Source organism: Zonotrichia albicollis, unplaced genomic scaffold, assembly GCF_047830755.1.
Source record: "Zonotrichia albicollis isolate bZonAlb1 unplaced genomic scaffold, bZonAlb1.hap1 Scaffold_254, whole genome shotgun sequence".
NCBI lineage: Eukaryota > Metazoa > Chordata > Aves > Passeriformes > Passerellidae > Zonotrichia > Zonotrichia albicollis.
The window spans coordinates 4,823,369-4,841,349 of NW_027428428.1; the positions used below are offsets into that span (position 1 = coordinate 4,823,369).

Sequence of the window (17,981 nt, forward strand, 5' to 3'; positions counted from 1 at the left end):
TTGCTTTAGCCTATTAAGCCATGGTGCTGGGGTCTTGTCTTTTTCCTGGGTGCCGTCCAACGCTAACCTGGTATTACTCCTTCTAGGGACTGATTCTTTTATCCCTCTGGTCATCAGGGACCTGTAACCTCTCATGTTCCTTCTCCCCTCTTCTTGATTAGGGTCCCAGTCAGGCTCCACTGAAGGCATTTTTTGGTCACCTGGGGGCCCAGGTTGGTTTTCTCACTCCCAAATTTTCATTCCTTCAGTTCGTATTAATCGAGTCTCTTCCGGGGAAAATAGGATGTTAAAGATGGAGTTCAGTTCTCCCCATGTATAAATATTGGGGCTAAAAATTGATCAATTTGATTTGCGATTCCTACTGGGTCTTCCACTAAATTTCGCAATTCTTTCTTAAAGTTTCCAACTTTGGACGCAGTCAAGGGAGCGTTTATAAATCCAATCTCACTGGCCACCCTGCCCATGGGAACTTCTCTGAGGGGGAACAATTTTTCACTTTTGCCACTTTGGACCGGGTGTTACAACATCAGCTGTGGCGGCTGACTGGGTAACTGCACTCTTGGGCATGAGATTCTGAGATGTTGTTTGGCTTCTCGTTTGTGGTGGGGGAGGCAGAGCAGGAACTTGCTGGTGAATAAGGGGTGCATGAGATGGCAGAGGTAAGGGGACGGTAGTGAAGGGTAAAGAGAGTAAGGAGAGGGTGGAGGGGAAGGTGGTGGAGGTATAACTGGGTTAGGAGGTGGTAAAGGAATGACAGCTGGGAGAGGAGGAGGAATTGGGTCCACAGAAAGAGGAATTGGAGGAAGGATTTGAAGTACTGCAAGGGTAGGAGGGAGGTAAGTGATCAAGGGACTCCCAGTTTTTGTTAGCCTTCCCAGCCTCATCTTTTACCTTCCTAGCTTGCTTTCCCTGTTTTAATTTATAGACTCTCGTATTTTCCTCCTCTGAGGTGTACTTTAGCCAACAGGTGAAGTTCTGTACGTGATGGGCCTTTTGCAGGAACTTGGGGAAAAAATAAGGTGCATCACCTTCGGACAGAGAGGCAGGTAACTCAGGAAATGTTTAAGGATGTTGTTACGTCATACAGAAAGAAAATTAGAGAGGTGAAAGCTTAAGACTTAACCAGGCCACTTCTGTGAGGGATGAGAAAAATATTTCTGTAAATACATTAATGGCAAAACGAGGTCCAAGGACAATCTCCATTCATTATTGGGGAAGATGTGGTTACCAAATATGAGGGAAATGCTGAAGCACCTAACCCCTTCTTTGCCTCATTTTTCAAGAATAAGACAGGTTGTCCTCAGGACAAGTGTTCTGCTGAGGTGGTGGATGGGCACAGGGAGCAGAACAGCCCCTGTATTTCAGGAGGAAGCAGCTGGGGACCTGCTGAGCCACTCACATTCTCACAGGTGCATGGGATTGGATGGGATCCATGCTAGGGGGATGAGGGAGCTGTGGATGAGCTCCCCAAGCTGCTCTCCATCATTTACCATCAGTGCTGGCTCAGCAGGGAGGTCCCAGAGGACTGGAGGTGCCAGTGTGAGCCCATCCCCAAGAAGGGCTGGAAGGAGGAGCTGGGGAACTCCAGGCCTGTCAGCCTGAGCTGGGTGCCCGGCAAGGTTCTGGAACAGATCACCCTGAGTGCCATCACAGGGCACCCACAGGATGGCTGAGGGATCAGAGCCAGCCAGCGTGGATTTCAGTATCTGCACTGATGATGTGCATGAGGGGACTGAGTCCAGCATCAGCAAATTTGCAGATGACACCAAGGTGGGTGTGAATGTGGATCTGCTGGAAGGTAGGAGGGCTCTGCACAGGGTCTGGGACAGGCTGGATCCAGGGCCCAAATCCAACACGGTGATGTTTCACAAGTCCAAGAGCTGGGTCCTGCACTTTGGTCACAACAACCCCTGCAGTGCTACAGGCTGGGGACAAAGTGGCTGGAGAGCAGCCAGGCAGAAAGGGACCTTCAGGGACTGATGAACAGCAGGCTGGACATGAGGCAGCAGTGTGCCCAGGTGGGCAAGAAGGCCAGAGGCTCCTGGCCTGGATCAGGAATGGTGTGGCCAGCAGGAGCAGGGCAGGGATTCTTCCCCTGCACTCGGCACTGGTGAGGCCACACGTCGAGGGCTGTGTCCAGTTCTGGGCCCCCAGTTGAGGAAGGCCATGGAGGGGCTGGAGCATGTCCAGAGAAGGGCAACAAGGCTGCGGAGGGGTCTGGAACACAAGTCCTGTGAGGAAAGGCTGAGGGAGCTGGGGTTGTTCATCGTGGAGAAGGGGAGTCTCAGGTAGACAAGGAAGTGTCAGGACACAGGTTGGACTTGATGATCTCCAAGGTCTTTTCCAACCTTGCTGATTCTGGGATTCTCTGGAACCACCCTTGGAGCAGTTGCAGGTTGAGCCCTGGGCCTCCTCTTCAGAAGCTCCAGCAGCCCAGGTCCCTCAGCTTCTCCTGCCAGCCCCAAAGCCCATCCTGTCAGTCCTGCAGAGCCTCTGCAGCTCCTCCTCACTGCCCAGAACAGGGAGCCCCAGAGCCAGACACAGCAGCCCAGATGTGCCCCCTGGCCTGGCGTGCCTCTGGCAAGGGAGCAGCACCAGGCACTGCAGGAGCCTGCAGACAATTCCTGCAGCACTTGTAGGATGATCCTGCTGCCCAAGGGACGTTCACATGGTGCCAAGACTGGAACTCCAATGGGGAGTGGGGCCAGAGAGGAAAGGGCAAACAGGGATGGGCTGTTTGCAGAGGAGGGAACAGGAGTTGGCAGTAGAAAAAAATTTGTGCCACTAGGAGTAAAGAAAACAAAAGTGAAGCCAAGGAAATGCTCAGGGCAGTTTGGGGGTGTCTGCCAGGCAGCCCTGGCTCTGAGCAACAGCGTCTGCATTGGGACAGGAAACTCCCAGCAGATGGGAACAAACTTTCTGGCTGACTGCAGAGGCCAGGACAAAGCTGAGTGCTTTCCCTGGTTTCCCCCAGCCCTTGCTGGCCCCTGGGGCTGATGGCATTTGTTCTCCCACATGTTCATGTCCCCACACCAACAGCATGGGGGTGCTCCCCCTGCTCTGTGCAATGCAAACAGGGGCTGCTGAGCCAATGCTGCCGTGTCTGTGCCTGCAAGGATGGGGCACCTGTGTGAGCTGGGGAAGAGGCCAGGGCTACAGAGAGAGGATGTTGTTGGCAGCTCCATGAGGACGCTCTGGGACGCTGCCCTGGGCTGTGCAGCGCATTGGGGATGGACCAGCCCCTGCTCTGCTACTCCTTCCCATCTCCCCCAGGGCCCTTACAGAGCCCCAGCCATGCTGTTTGCCCCCAGCCTGCCCATGGCCAGCCTGGGGCTGCTTACGGGTGTTTCTGTGCTGAGCATTGGCCTGGGTGTGTTCTTGAGAGAGCCTGGGCAAGCAGCCTGGAGCCCCCAGGGCTGAGGCGTCAGCGCTGCCCCAGCAGTGCCCATGGCCTGTCCCTGCTGCAGCCCCGGCACTGCCACCCCCAGGGCTGTGCCCGGCCCCGAGAGCACTCAGGCCCCACAGCAACACCAGGGCCACCAGGGCAGCGGGGCAGGGCCATGGCAGCAGCACTGGCAACACCAAGTGCTGCTGCTGCTGGGCACAGCTGCTGTGCCAGCACTGATCTGCCCCCAGCTCTGCACACAGACATTGCTGCTGCAGCTCCAGAGAAGGCAACAAAAGGGCCTCTCTGCAGAAAACTTTGCTGGGAGGTCCTTTAATTCATTTAAAGGCACTTAGAGCACAGCCCCTCATTGACACAGTCTGTGGCCACAGGGAAGGTGAAGAGAAACAAAATGAGACATAGCACAAACAATTACATTTCTTTTTTGTCTATATGAAAAAATTAGAAAAAAAACCCTCCAATCAAACCAACAAAAATTATCAAATTTGACTTTTATTACAAGTGATTGGCAGAAATTGAACAGCAGTTTAATGTTTCCAAAACCATCCAGTCCTCAGTCTCCACACTCCAGCCTTGAGCTCCTGGTTCCTCAGGCTGTAGATGAGGGGGTTCAGGGCTGGAGTCACCACCGAGTACAGAACTGACAGGGCCAGATCCAGGGATGGGGAGGAGATGGAGGGGGGCTTCAGGTAGGCAAACGCTGCAGTGCTGAGGAACAGAGAGACCACGGCCAGGTGAGGGAGGCAGGTGGAAAAGGCTTTGTGCCGCCCCTGCTCAGAGGGGATCCTCAGCACAGCCCTGAAGATCTGCACATAGGAAAAAACAATGAACACAAAACAACCAAAATTGAAACAAACAGTTACAGCAAGAAGCCCAAATTCTCTGAGGTAGGATTTGGAGCAGGAGAGCTTCAGGATCTGGGGCACCTCACAGAAGAACTGGCCCAGGGCATTGCCATGGCACAGAGGCAGGGAAAATGTATTGGCCGTGTGCACGAGAGCAGTGAGAAAGGCACTGGCCCAGGCAGCAGATGCCATGTGGGCACAAGCTCTGCTGTCCAGGAGGGTCCCATAGTGCAGAGGTCTGCAGATGGACACGTAGCGGTCATAGCACATGACGGTCAAAAGGAAATACTCCGTTATAGCATAGAAAACAAAAAAAAATACTTGGGCAGCACATCCAGTGTAGGAAATGTTCCTGGTGTCCCAGAGGGAATTGTGCATGGCTTTGGGGACAGTGGTGCAGATGGAGCCCAGATCAGCAAGGGCCAGGTTGAGCAGGAAGAAGAACATGGGCGTGTGCAGGTGGTGGTCACAGGCTACGGCGCTGATGATGAGGCCGTTGCCCAGGAGGGCAGCCAGGGAGATGCCCAGCAAGAGGCAGAAGTGCAGGAGCTGCAGCTGCCGCGTGTCTGCCAATGCCAGCAGGAGGAAGTGGCTGATGGAGCTGCTGTTGGACATTTGCACTGTCTTGGCATGGGAATCTGTAAGAAAAAAAATGATGGAATAGTTGCGTTTGGAGACGACTTTAAATATCCCAGCACAGCTTGGGGGCACTTCCCCCCCCACTGCCTGCCCAGGGCTCTGCTGCCTGTAGCTGTCCCTGCCAGCAGCTGCTTCCCTGTGCCGAGGGCTGGGCCCTGCCAGTGCTGCCAGAGCCCAGTCCAGCCCTGGGGGCTCAGCTCTGCCCTGCAGACCCCTCCCAGCTCTGGCGCTGCCCAGGGGCAGCTCTGACTCTCCAGGCTCTGATGGCAACGTAAAGTCAACCCTGAGGAGGCTGGAAAAGCAACACTGATGCTGCCTGTGAGGGGCCCACTGCTCATCTCTGTAACAGCCCAGTTTATTCAGATCTACGAGAATTTTTTTGTTTATTTTTCTCAGCCTTAAGAGAGAAATTAATATCTGTGGGCAGTTTCCCACCTAGGCAACCCAGAGCAGTAGATTCAAAAAGCAGGTTTTCCCCATTATGTAGCCCCTTCCTTGCTGTGCTCCCTGTACAATCTACTTGGAAATGTTCTGCAGGTAAATGCAATGCTGGGAGCAGTCCTGAACAATGCAGCATCCTCACCACACAAGGAGAAAACTTGTAAGCCTTACCAGCTGTCTCCTCCCACCCAGATCTTGTCCCCCAGTGCTGGAAGCAGCTGCCAGGGCTGGCTGAGAGCTGTCCCTGGCAGGCAGAAGAGTCCCTGCCCCAGCACAGCGCCCTGGGCTGCAGGACCCTGCTCTGCACGACAGCCCTGGGCTCCCCCGGCTGCTCTGCACAAGAGACAATCAGAGAATGTACTCACAGGGTCTGTAGGCATTGGGATGTTCCAGCTTTAGGAGATGGCTCCAGGAGCTGCAGCTGCATTGTCCTGCAGCCAGAGGTTCCTGTGCCAAGGGCTGGCAGTGATTCTGCCCCAGGCACTTCTCAGCACCTTCCCAGCCCTGACTGATTGAAGCTCTCTGTGCCTCTGTGCTGTGCCCGGGCTGGCTGCAGGCAGTGCCCCAGCCCTGCTGGGCTGGCAGAAGAGCTGCTCATCAAGAGAAATGTGCTTTTGAAGCTCTTCTTGGTTACCAGGAGCTGCCTCTGTGCCAGGAGCCCAGCCCAGCTCAGCAGCACAGACACAGCAGAAGGACTTTAATGAGCCTCTGGGGCTTTGTGCTCAGGTCCTTAACATCAGTCCCTGAGAGGGAGCCGAAGATACCTCTCCAGAACTCCAAGGCAGAATCCAACTCAAAAGTTTCTTGGACTTTTAATGGGTCCCACTGAGGAGCACAACTGAGAAAGTGTCCCCAGGACCCAGGCAGAGCAGAGAACTGGAGGCAGTGATGACAGGTGGGGACATAGAGAAGCCAAGTCTTGGTGCCCTGAGGCACAGCAGCAGGGTCTGTGCCACCAAGGGCTGTGAGGAGACACCTTGTCCTGAGGCCCTGGGGCCTCCTGGCACAGCCCCAGCCAGGCTGGGCACTGTCAGCCCCTTGTCCTGCCCTCAGCATCCCCCCCTAGCCCTCATCCCAGTGGCCTCAAGGATCTGCTGGAAGGAGTCCCTGGGGAGCCTTGCTCAGCAATGGCCCTGGTGGCTCCTGAATGCTCCCTACAGGGAGTGCAGGTTTTTCAAAGTACTTTGGGTTCGGCTTTTTTCTTGGAGTCTCTGAGAGGTTTGTGCAATCATGGCCTCCAATTATCTGCTTAATTAGTCCCTGGAGAGGCTTTCTCAGTAACAACACTCATTGGGGCTCATCAGTACTCCAGGTTACTTCAGTTATTTTAAGGTACTTTGTGTTTCCCTTTTGATACACGGTGTGTGAGAGGTTTTACAATCATGGCCCCAGTTATCTGCTTTAACGAGTCCCTTGAGAGCTTTGTACTGACACTCAGTGGGGCTCATTAATGGCTTCAGATACTCAAGGTTTTTATGTACTTTATGGATTTAAGAATACTTTTAGGTACTTTTAAGGATTTCCTTGCCCACACTAAGTCTCTGAGAGGTTTTTGTGCCATCCTGACCTCCAGTTCTCTCCTCCAAGGAGTCCATGAGGAGCCTGTGTTGGGTATCTTCCTCATTTCTGTTTTACAACAAAGATGGAACTTAAAGAATTTTGTAAGATTTTCTAGAAGGATCCAAACAAACATGAGACAATTAACAATACAACAACAGCTAAGATAATTAAATGTCCTGTTTTAGCTAGACATCATCCAACCCTTTAGTTCCTTGGATTGGAAGAGTTTATTGAACCAGTCTTTGTTTTCCACTTGAAGCTTCTTGGGCCCTTCCTTCAATAGTTGAATGCTCTTGTGGATTGACTCGCTGTGGCTGGAGAGGTTCATGCAACACATGCCCTCAGAGTCTACACAGCCATGCCCATGTGCCCAGAATAAAAACTCTATCGCTGTTCTGCAAGGTGGCATGTCTGATGGTCTCTATATCTGAGAGCAGGCCACTCAGTGTGAGGGAGGTAGCATTGGTTTGCTTACTTCACAGGAACCCAAGATGGTCTGATTGTCCTAAAGCTTTAGCTGCAGCCACCCAAGGCAGTTCAAAGTGGGGGTACTATGATGCGATACTTGGATTAAGGCTTGCAAAGCCATCTCTTTGATATCATCCAATACTTCTCTGGGGATACCTGCTGCTTGATCATCTGGTAGGCTGTGTTGTCCTTCTCCAGCTAGATGTTTGATTGTTGTGGTGTGTTGCAATATCCTGTTTTACCTTCTCCCTTCCCCCTTCCCCCTCGCCCCTCGCTGAGTGTGCCCTGTCAATCAGGCTAACATACCAGCAAGGCGTCGTGTGATAGGTGTCCCTAGTCCCTTGAGACCCTGCCCCTTCACCTGGTTGGTGGCTCACCTGTCCCCTCCCCTTCCCCTGCCCTGAGTTTAAAATGTTAATGAGACCATGCGGCCTCCATTCTGTTAGCAGCAGTGGCCTGGTGCAGACATCTCTGTACCCACAGAATAAACATCTGGCAACCTTCTAGCAGAATCCACTCCCTTTCTCTCCACCATCGCCAGAAGCTCTCTCTCCTGAGGTAGACGGAGTCCTGACAGCCTGGACTTGCCCCGCTGCACTCTCCAGCAGCCAAGGTATCTCTGGGGTAAAACACCGCAGTGCTGCCTGTGGCCCAGCAGCGAAGGTCAGAACCGGCCCAGGCACCATCTAACTGGTTATATTGGGATTCATATTCCAATACATTGGCGTCCCTGGGTGGGCAAAGTGACTCTGCAGCCCGAGAACGGACTCGCAGTTCCTCAGAGAAGTTTCTGCCAGCCGTGCATCTAGCTGAAAGGAGCCTGGCTTCAAGACTCCCAGCTAGAGACTTTGGGAATATTCCCAGAAATGTTTCGTGGACTGTTCGGCGCCTTCTGGAAAGCCCAGCTTCATTGTGGTGAGCAGATTTTCCAGAGGAAGAAAAGGGGAGCCTCTCTTGCACCCAGAGAGAGGTCCTTTTCCGGTGGAGACCTGCCTGCCTGTACCCAGCCTACAGCTTCCATTTCACGTGAGTATCTTTGCTTTCGGTAGAGCAGAAGCTCAAAAACAGACTCTGCCGTGAGTTCTGTTCCTTTTTGCCTTTGCATTTGTGGCTGCGCAGCCCCACAGACAAGAATTCATAGCGTTCTAGCTTTATTTTCTGTGCGTGTTTCACTGTCTTTTAAAATTCGCGCCAGAGCGGCCCCGGCTCAGTAGCGTGCTCAGACACGTGTTAGGAGACTCTCTTTCTTTCTCTTTCTCTTTGCGGGCGAGGGGGGGGCTCTCTTTCCACGTGGCCGGGGGACCTGCGGGGTCGGGAGTGCTCTGCACACGCGGCGGCGGCGGGGGGGGCATCCCGGTTTCGGCTGCCATGTGGAGTAGTTGCTGTCTCTGCTCCGCGGGGGGGCTGCATTTCACCGCGGGGGAGGCTTTGTGTCTGCCTCGGCTCGGCAGGGCGTGCCCTGCTGCTGCTGCCCGGGAATTTTAAAAGCAGTATATACAGCTGCATTGTGAAGCTTTTGTCTGCTCGTTATCGCTTCTATCTGTGGGGTTTTTTTTTAGAAATTGGTAGCTGATTTTAGCTCTGTTTTTGGTCAGGCGGGATTAAGTACTTTGCTTTTTACATCTAACATGGGTTCCAAACTTAGCATTGTACATAAAGGAGTGTATTATAATATTGTTAGCATTTTAGTCAAAAGTAATGTGAAATTCTCTAAAGGAAAATTGAAACAGTTTATAAGATGGCTTTTTCTGCAGTTCCCAAACATTTCCCCTGAAGAAATCCACAATATTCAATTCTGGGATAAAGTTGGGAATGAATTGATAACCTTAGGACAATCTAGCAAATCACCCTCAGCTACAGTTGTGTTCTGGAGTTTACAAATTCGAACAGCATTGCTCAAACAAAAGGAAATGGAGAAAAAGCCAAATGTAAAGCCATCTACCTCTGCTCTCCCTGTTCCTCCCTCTCCCTCTAAAACCCCTAAACCTCTTTCCCCAAAACTTGGTATTTTAAAGAGTGCAAACTCATTGGGAAGTTGGCTCCCAGAGTGTGCAAAAATACCTGAGTTGTTTTGTTCACAAAGACCTGGCCAGGCTGCGTCTGTCCCAATCCCCTGTATCCCCTCCTCTAAAACCCAGAGCACGTGTTAGCTTTCCGGAGAGCAGGGATGTCCAAAATGGCCCCCAGTCCCTAGGGGGTCTGCAAAATGGTGGGTGCCACGTGGCATCTTCCCAAACCTGGTCTTCTTCTTCCCAAGATCCTCTTAAGCATCCCAAAATTCCATCCCCATCCCCCTCTCCTCCTGTTCCTCGTGACACCTTCCCCCCTCCCCCCGCCTTTCCTGCAGTACCCTCAGCTCCGCCCCTCTACTCCTCCCAGGGGGCGTCTGCTGACGTGATGTCACCAGGTGACCCCGCCCCCTGTTCCTACGGTATCCCCGCCCCCTGCCAGCCCCTTGACCCCGCCCCTTGTTCCCACGGTTTCCCAACCCCTTGCCGGCTCCCTGTCCCCGGCCCCTCCCCGGGTTCCCACGGTGGGGACACACCCACTGCCTGTCCCCAAACCTGTAGCTGTGATCCCAATGCTTCTGATTCAAGGGATACAGAGCAAGGGACAGCAGACCCAATGTACAGTGCCATGTTGTCGCTAGCTCCTGTTACGTTTCAGCCTGCAGCTCAAGCCGGGGAGCCCCAACTGCTAATTGGAGTTCTTTTGGACGACAATTGATTAAAGAGATCTGTAAATCTCATAAAGAATATGGTCCACACAGTCCATATTTCCGTGGCCTTTTAAATTCTGAATTAAGTAGGACTGTTGTGGTTCCACATGATTTAAAACAACTTTTTTCATGTCTCATGACATCCACGGAATTCAAATTATGGGAATCAGCATTGAAACAACTGCTAAAAGATGCTCTCCCAGGCTTACAGGCTGATCCAAACACAGCAAAGGACAACAATGGTAACCCTATTACCCTTGAGCACCTCTGTGGTGAAGGCCAATGGTCTTCTCCCTCAGTCCAAGCTTCTGCAATTCCCGCAGAAACACTTGAGAAAGTAAAAGAAGCAGCTGAAAAAGCATTCTTTTCCATCCAACCTGAGGGGCCCTTTGAGCCCTATAGTAAAATTAAACAGCTACCATCAGAGCCTTTTTTGAAATTTGTAGAAAGGCTAACTAGAGCCATTGAAATACAGGTTAAAAAGGAAAATGCTAGGGAAGCAATTTTAGAAGAAATAGCGTTTACAAATGCAAATGAACAGTGTCGAGCGGCAATCCTGAGCCTTCCTATGGAACCTTCCCCTACATTAAAAGATATGCTTCTAGTCTGTAACAGGAAAGTGCCTCTGATGACTGTAGCTGAAGACACCAGACCAAGGCTGCTGCCAAGACCACCTCAGCGTGTCGCTGTTGCCAGCCCTTCATCCTTTCCCTCAGCACAGCAGTACCCTGGGCAGCAGCGGAGACCGGTAATGGTTGAGCCCACTAAACCATGCCTGCTTTGTAATAACCTAGGACACTGGAGTAACCAGTGCCCCCTGAAAAGGGAATTTGATGAATTTAGAAATGGCAGGGGAGGAGAACTACAAGCCCTCCCTGGGGGTCAACAACAAAACAACCAAGAATAAAGCGCCAGCCTGCCAGGCGTGCAGATATAAAAAGAGCAGGCAAAGAGAATAAGGGTAGCAAAACAAATCAAGCGCGCGATAATATTAACATTTGTGTAAGTGAAGCAGGTGCTTCAAAGACCAAGTCTGCTAGTCCACTGTTGAAGGTGAAACAAAATAACCTTTGTTATGATTTAAGTGATTCTGTATTAACCACATCTTCTGTCAATGAGCCTTACAGGTTGCAGCTGACAGAGTCACTCCACCTGAAGGACACTGACTGGCATTTTGTCTCTGTAAATCCTGAACAGAAGGGTACTTGGAACCAAATTCGTTGTAAGTACATCGTCATTGGGGACAAAAACACACACAACAAGAGATCGAAATTGCTCCAGGAATGACAACATCAGATCCCAAGCAATTTGTTCTCAGCCTGCACTGTTTCCACCCACCCCTGTTTCTTCCCAAGGGACAAATTGTTGCTCAAGCTATCCCTGTGCCATCTTTACCTGAAAATATCGAAAAACAAGGGCCCACAGTCACCCGGGTCCAAATTATTGGGACAGATAAACCCAAATTGTGGTGCAATGTCAGTGGGGGTGGGGAGTCTAAACGCATTGAGATGCTTGTAGACACAGGTGCAGACTGCACAGTGATTCCAGTACAAGACTGGCCAGCACACTGGCCTTTACAAAATGTTGCTGGTCACCTTCGAGGTGTAGGAGGTCTGCAATTGGCAAGACAATCCAAAAGCATTATTCAATTTGAGGGTCCAAACGGACAATTGGCAAATATCCGTCCATTTGTGTTAGATTATTCAGAACCTTTGTTAGGGAGAGATTTAATGGCCCAGTGGGGTGTCACAATTGATATTCCAGACTCTCCACAGCATTTTTGTGCAGCAGTCATTGAACAACAGCGCCCCACCCAAAAACTGAAGTGGAAAACAGACAAACCAGTTGATGTGAAACAGTGGCCACTCAGTAAACAAAAAATAAAAGTGCTTGAGGAACTAGTAGAAGAGCAACTAAAAAAGGGCCACATTGTGGAGACCATGTCCCCATGGAACTCTCCAGTGTTTGTCATCCAAAAAGCTGACAAAAAGAGGTGGCGACTCCTCTGTGACCTCCGACAAATTAATAATGTAATTGAAGATATGGGTTCTCCTCAACCTGGTATGCCATCCCCAACAAAGCTTCCCCAAGATTGGAAATTAGCTGTTTTTGATATTAAAGATTGTTTTTTCCAAATCCCATTGCACCCTGATGATGCACCGCGTTTGGCATTCTCAGTCCCTTCTATCAATTTAGAAGCTCCTATGAAAAGGTACCATTGGACCGTTCTTCCTCAGGGATTAAAGGTATCTCCAGCTATCTGCCAGTGGTATGTCTCTTCCCTGCTTTCCCCAGTGTGTGCAGCCGCAGAGAAGGCCATCATCTATCATTATATGGATGATATCCTTGTGTGTGCCCCCAATGATGATTTACTCACACATGCGCTTGACCTAACGATCGATGCATTGATTGTTGCAGGGTTCGAGCTCCAGGAAAAGAAAATTCAAAAGATGCCACCTTGGAAGTATTTGGGCTTAGAAATTGGAAATAGGACCATTGTTCCTCAAAAACTAGAAATCAATCCAAGGATCAAGACCCTTGCGGATGTCCACAAGTTGTGTGGGTCTTTGAATTGGGTAAGACCATGGCTTGGTCTGACTAATGAAGACCTTGCCCCTCTTTTCAATTTATTAAAAGGGGGAGAGGACCCAGGTGCTCCTAGGTCTATTACCCCAGAGGCACGGAAAGCTCTAGAAAAGGTTCAGATTGCAATGTCCACAAGACAGGCCCACCGATGCCGGCCTGACCTGCCATTCAAATTTATCATCCTAGGTAAGTTGCCACACCTCTATGGACTTATTTTCCAGTGGGAGGAAAAACAAACACCTAAGGCAAAGGACACACCAAAAAAGGACCAGGACCAGAGGGACTCTCTCTTGATCATAGAATGGGTTTTCCTCAGTCACAAAAGGTCCAAGAGACTGACAAAGCCTCAGGAGCTGTTACTGAACTGATCCGGAAAGCAAGGACCCGGATTAGGGAGTTAGCAGGATGTGATTTTAAGTGCATTCACATTCCAGTTGAGTCAAAATCAGGTCAAAATACTATGAAAATACTGGAACAATTGTTTCAAGAAAATGAAGTGTTGCAGTTTGCTCTGGATTCCTACTCAGGACAATTTTCGGTAGCACGACCCGCTCACAAGTTGTTTGAACAAGATGTTCAATTTACTTTAAAATTAAGAACTGCTCTAAGTAGGAGACCTTTAAAAAGGGCTCTAACTGTCTTTACAGATGCGTCCGGGAGGTCCCACAAGTGCTTTATAACTTGGAAGGATCCTCAAACCCAGCAGTGGGAGACGGACATTGCTGAGGTGGAAGGTTCACCTCAGGTTGCTGAATTGGCTGCGGTTGTTAGGGCTTTTGAAACGTTCTCAGAACCATTTAATCTGATTACAGACTCTGCATATGTGGCAGGAGTAGTATCCAGAGCAGATCAAGCAATACTGCAAGATGTATCTAACATTGCACTTTTTGAATTGCTCTCAAAACTGGTAAAGTTAGTCACTCACCGAGAGCAACCATTTTATGTGATGCATGTCAGGTCACACACTGACTTGCCAGGGTTTATCGCTGAAGGCAACAGAAGGGCAGATGCTCTTGCTGCACCTGCAGTGATGGCCACTCTCCCAAATGTTTTTGAACAGGCAAAAATCAGCCACCAGCTTTTCCACCAAAATGCACCTGGCCTGGTTCGCCAGTTTAACATCACTCAAGAACAGGCCAAAGCGATTATGGCCACGTGCCCAAATTGCCAACAACATGCACTCCCTACAGTGAGTACGGGAGCAAACCCAAGGGGACTGAACAGTTGTGAACTGTGGCAAACAGATGTAACACACATACAGGCTTTTGGACAGCAGAAATATGTTCACGTTAGTGTAGATACCTTTTCTGGAGCGGTCTATGCTTCTGCCCACACAGGAGAGTCATCTATTGATGCTATTAAGCACCTCTTACAGGCCTTTTCTTTCATGGGCATCCCCAAGGAGCTGAAAACTGATAATGGGCCTGCTTATAAATCCAAGGAATTCGGGAGCTTCCTGCAGCAATGGGGAGTAGAGCACAAAACTGGCATCCCCTACTCCCCTACAGGTCAAGCCATTGTAGAAAGAACTCACCGTGATATTAAAAGGGTCCTGGATCAGCAACAACAGGTTCTGAAGGTAGAACCTCCCCACATCCGGTTATCCAGGGCACTATTCACAATCAATTTTCTGAATTGTTCTTTTGACAGCCTGAACCCACCCATCCTACGCCACTTTGGGGGGGAGCAGTCACAGGTTGATGAAAGAAAAACCTCCGGTTTTAGTAAAGGACCCTGAGACTTGGAAAACGGCGGGACCTTACAAATTGGTTGCTTGGGGACGTGGATATGCCTGTGTGTCCACCCTCTCTGGTTTAAGGTGGGTTCCTTCCAAATGGGTAAAGCCCTATGTTCCCAAAGTCTCAGAGAAATCTGCAGAAGCACCCCAGGTTGCTCACGCTGCCTGTAGAAGAAAACGCCGCACGCGTTCTCTGGAGGAAATTCCATTTAAGCCTCCTATCTGGAATAGCTTGTAATATATGTCTGTCTCAAGTTCCTTGTACCAGCTTAGATGCCACTGTTCGTGTGAAGCCTTGAGATGCCATGAGACCGAGCCTGCTTCTCATCCTACTCGTGATCATCCCACCTGCGATCTCCTACATAGTACCGCAGCCCAAACCACATATGGACTGCCTCGACAAAGGCTCTCAAACATCAACAGAGAAACTGACAACGGGCTGAATAGACTTTTCAAGTTGGGATCTATTCTGAAAACTGTAATTTTAGTGCTGTTTATTTTAGTTGTAGTTATTGTAGTTTTTAGCATTGTTTTTGGAGTAATCAGATGCATGGTTCTCAAGTTAATCTCAAGCTCATCTCCCCCTCCTGAGGTCTACCATTTGGAAGCCCTCAGTGCTCCAGTGGATGACCTGGAAGCCTCAGTAGAATCATTCTGCACCATAAACACAGTCCTCTTCTTTTTAAACAAAACTAGGGGGAGATGTTGTGGTGTGTTGCAATATCCTGTTTTACTTTCTCCCTTCCCCCTCGCCCCTCGCTGAGTGTGCCCTGTCAATCAGGCTAACATACCAGCAAGGCGTCGTGTGATAGGTGTCCCTAGTCCCTTGAGACCCTGCCCCTTCACCTGGTTGGTGGCTCACCTGTCCCCTCCCCTTCCCCTGTCCTGAGCTTAAAATGTTAATGAGACCATGTGGGCTCCATTCTGTTAGCAGCAGTGGCCCGGTGCAGACATCTCTGTACCCACGGAATAAACATCTGGCAACCTTCTAGCAGAATCCACTCCCTTTCTCTCCACCATCGCCAGAAGCTCTCTCTCCTGAGGTAAACGGAGTACTGACAGCCTGGAAGTGCCCCGCTACACTCTCAGCCAAGGTATCTCTGGGGTAAAACACCACAGTGCTGCCTTTGGCCCAGCAGCGAGGGTCAGAACTGGCCCAGGCACCATCTAACTGGTTATATTTGGATTCGTATTCCAATACCCCAGCCCTTGCTGGCCCCAGGGGCTGATGGCATTTGTGCGCCCTCAGGTTCATGTCCCCACACCAACAGCATGGGAGTGCTCTCCCTGCTCTGTGCAATGCAAACAGGGGCTGCTGAGCCAGTGCTGCCGTGTCTGTGCCTGCAAGGATGGGGCACCTGTGTGAGCTGGGGGAGAGGCCAGGGCTGCAGAGGGGGGATGTTGTTGGCAGCTCCATGAAGACGCTCTGGGACGCTGCCCTGGGCTGTGCAGTGCACTGGGGATGGATCAGCCCCTGCTCTGCTGCTCCTTCCCATCTGCCCCAGGGCCCTTGCAGAGCCCCAGCCATGCTGTTTGCCCCCAGCCTGCCCACGGCCAGTCTGGGGCTTCTCACGGGGCTTTTATGTGCTGAGCATTGGCCTGGGTGTGTTCTTGAGAGAGCCTGGGCAAGCAGCCTGGAGCCCCCAGGGCTGAGGCGTCAGCGCTGCCCCAGCAGTGCCCATGGCCTGTCCCTGCTGCAGCCCCAGCACTGCCACCCCCAGGGCTGTGCCCGGCCCCGAGAGCACTCAGGCCCTGCAGCAACACCAGGGCCACCAGGGCAGCGGGGCAGGGCCACGGCAGCAGCACTGGCAACAACAAGTGCTGCTGCTGCTGGGCACAGCTGCTGGGCCAGCACTGATCTGCCCCAGCTCTGCACACAGACATTGCTGCTGCAGGTCCAGAGAAGGCAACAAAAGGGCATCTCTGCAGAAAACTAGGCTAGGAGATCCTTTAGTTTTTTTAAAGCTTCTGAGAGTGCAGCCCCTCATTGATGAAGTCTTTGAGAACAGGGATGGTGAAGACAAACAAAATGAGAAATGGCAAAAGCCGTGACATTTTTTTTTTGAAAAATTAAAATTCTAAAACAAAGTAAAATGACCTCCAAAATGAAACCAACAAGAACGATCAAAGATGACTTTGATTACAAGTGATTTGCAGAAATTGGCCAGTAGTTTAATGTTTCTGAAAGCAACCAGTCATCAGTGTCCACACTGCAGCCTTGAGCTCATGGTTCCTCAGGCTGTAGATGAGGGGGTTCAGGGCTGGAGGCACCACCGAGTACAGAACTGACAGGGCCAGATCCAGGGATGGGGAGGACATGGAGGGGGGCTTCAGGTAGGTAAAAAATGAGATGCTGATGACCAGAGAGATGACGGCCAGGTGAGGGAGGCAGGTGGAAAAGGTTAGGGTTAGGGTTAGGGTTAGGCTCAGAGGGGTGCCGTCCCTGCTCAGAGGGGATCCTCAGCACGGCCCTGAAGATCTGCACATAGGAGAAAACAATGAACACAAAACAGCCAAAACCAAAACAGAGACTAACTACAATGACCCCAAATTCCCTGCGATAGTATTTGGAGCAGGAGAGTTTGAGGATCTGTGGGATTTCACAGAAAAACTGGCCCAGGGCATTGCCATGGCACAGGGGAAGGGAAAATGTATTGGCTGTGTGTAGCAGTGAATAGAGAACTGCACTGGCCCAGGCAGCTGCTGCCATGTGGGCACAAGCTCTGCTGCCCAGGAGGGTCCCGTAGTGCAGGGGTTTGCAGATGGACACGTAGCGGTCCTAGCACATGATGGTCAGGAGGAAATGCTCTGCTGAGATGAAGAACATAAAGAAGAAGACCTGAGCAGCACATCCTGAGTAGGAGATGTTCCTGGTGTCCCAGAGGGAATTGTGCATGGCTTTGGGCACAGTGGTGCAGACGGAGCCCAGGTCAGTGAGGGCCAGGTTGAGCAGGAAGAAGAACATGGGCGTGTGCAGGTGGTGGCCGCAGGCTACGGCGCTGATGATGAGGCCGTTGCCCAGGAGGGCAGCCAGGGAGATGCCCAGCAAGAGGCAGAAGTGCAGGAGCTGCAGCTGCCGCGTGTCTGCCAATGCCAGCAGGAGGAAGTGCCTGATGGAGCTGCTGTTGGTCATTTGCTTTGCCTTGGCATGTGGATCTGTAAAAAAAGTACTCATAGAATAGTTCTGTTTGGAGAGGACTTAAAATATCCCAGCACATCCTGGGGGCACTTTCCCCCCTCTGCCTGCCCAGGGCTCTGCTGCCTGGAGCTGTCCCTGCCAGCAGCTGCTCCCTGTGCCCAGGGCTGGGCCCTGCCAGTGCTGCCAGAGCCCAGCCCAGCCCTGGGGGCTCAGCTCTGCCCTGCAGACCCCTCCCAGCTCAGGCACTGCCCAGGGACAGCTCTGGCTCTCTAGGCTCTGATGACTCTATCAGAGCAACCCTGAGGAGGCTGAAAAAGCAAAATTGATGCAGCTTCTAGAGGGCCCTGTGCAGGTTTCTGTCAGTGCCTGGCTTAGTAAGATCTGAGAAAAAGCTTTTTTTTTTCTCAGCCTTAACTGAGAGATTAATATCAATGTGCAAT

The 17,981-nt window shown here is 51.2% G+C and overlaps 1 pseudogene; it reads right to left on the bottom strand.

Annotated features, from left to right (window-relative positions):
- Window positions 1–15,487: 15,487 nt before the first annotated feature.
- On the bottom strand, window positions 15,488–17,367 carry LOC141727810 (olfactory receptor 14C36-like; annotated as a pseudogene).
- Between the last annotated feature and the right edge of the window lie 614 nt (window positions 17,368–17,981).